Genomic DNA, 1,648 nt, shown 5'->3' with positions numbered 1-1,648 from the left:
TGAACTTTATATGTTTTGGATAAGATATAGTTGGCTATTTGTCAAAGCCATACAGTACTAGTAGAAGTATGGAGAGATGTTAAAGAATAGATGTATATATTGCGTGTAAAGAAAGACCTTTTTGTAGGAGCTTTACAGAAAAGCCATTCAACTACATTTGCATTTTTTATTTTTATTTTTTTGCTAAAGGGTGCGTGGAACATTGGTTCCATTTCAAGAGCATGCTGCTAGTGTCCAAGTCCAACCAGAGAACAAAAACTTAAAATAAACCCAGAAAAGAAAGTTGTTTGTTTATTCTAGTCTTTGGTTGGTCGTCATGTCATCATGTCATTGCCTGAAGATTGCGAGCACATCCCCTTCAACTTTGGGCAGGCTAACCGATCCTCTGCTTTCCTGAACATCTTAATGTTGGGCAAGGTTCCTGCTTTCCAGGGTGATGATGGCTTTTGCCTGTTTGAGAGCAATGGCATTGCTCACAATTTGAGCAATGATACCCTTCGTGGCAGCTCTTCCCAGGCCAGTGCCCAGGTGCTGCAGTGGGTCAACTTTGCTGACTCTGAGATCGTCCCTCCAGCTAGTGCCTGGGTTTTCCCCACCTTGGGCATCATGCAGTTCAACAAACAGGCCACATAATCAGCCAAGGAAGAGATGAAACCAGTCCTTGCCATCCTGAATCAGCACTTAAACACTCACACTTTCCTGGTTGGGGAGTGGGTCAGTCTGGCTGACATCACTGTTTTCTGCTCTCTGCTCTGGCTGTACAAACAGGTTCTTGAGCCTTCTTTTCGTCAGCCGTACCCCAATGTCACGCATTGGTTTGTGACCTGTGTCAACCAAACTCAGTTCAAAGCTGTTTTGGAATAAATCAGTTATGGTTCCTTTGATCGCTCCCCACGTACTTGGATAACTGTGGCAATTCCAGAGCGCATACATGCAAAAGAGCGCTGACCCCGCAGCCCCTCCGGGGGTCGTGGGGATGCATGCATTTATCAGACCCATTTATCAAAAAATGTGTGTAAGAGGGATGGTTGTTTGAACAAACATTAGACGTTATAAATGTTAATCTGTTGTAATTTACTCACCCTCATTTCTTTCCAAACCTTTATGACTGTGTTTCTTTCATAAAATACAAAAAAATGTAAAAATAAATAAAGTTAATGCTGCTCTTTTTTCAATACAACAAAAGTACGGATTAAGGCCACATCCACACTATTCCGTTTAAGTTTGATAACGTCGTTTTCAGTTTTCTTATGTAATCGCTTTGCAAATTTTGTTGGTTATTGAGAGCATTTTTGAATGGGTTCGCATTCAGTGCCAAAAACGTTTATGTGTGGACGTCGCCTATGGCTGTCCTAACACTCTGCATAAAATCTCCTTTTTTGCTCCTCGGAACAAAGAAAGTCAGAAGAATTTGTAAAGAAATGTAAGTAAATTACAACAGAATTGTTTATTGTTTGGCTAAATTAACACTTTGACCTTTTCAGTTGATTTATGGCTTAAGGGTGTTGTTGTTGTTGTTGTTGTTTTATTATTATTATTATTTTTTTATGCATACTGCATATTGCTGAATAAATGTGTGGGATAGCCCGTGGGGATGTATTTATTATTAACTTTCAGGTGTTTAGGTAATTACAAGATTATTTCCAGC

General features: G+C 39.9%; 1 pseudogene; it reads left to right on the top strand.

Moving 5' to 3' along the window:
- The first annotated feature begins 324 nt into the window (after positions 1-324).
- LOC127631262 (elongation factor 1-gamma-like) lies at positions 325-864 on the top strand (annotated as a pseudogene).
- The last annotated feature ends 784 nt before the right edge of the window (positions 865-1,648 follow it).

The sequence above is a fragment of the Xyrauchen texanus genome, chromosome 37 (assembly GCF_025860055.1).
Source record: "Xyrauchen texanus isolate HMW12.3.18 chromosome 37, RBS_HiC_50CHRs, whole genome shotgun sequence".
Lineage (NCBI taxonomy): Eukaryota > Metazoa > Chordata > Actinopteri > Cypriniformes > Catostomidae > Xyrauchen > Xyrauchen texanus.
This window is presented reverse-complemented; position numbering and strand designations above follow the sequence as displayed.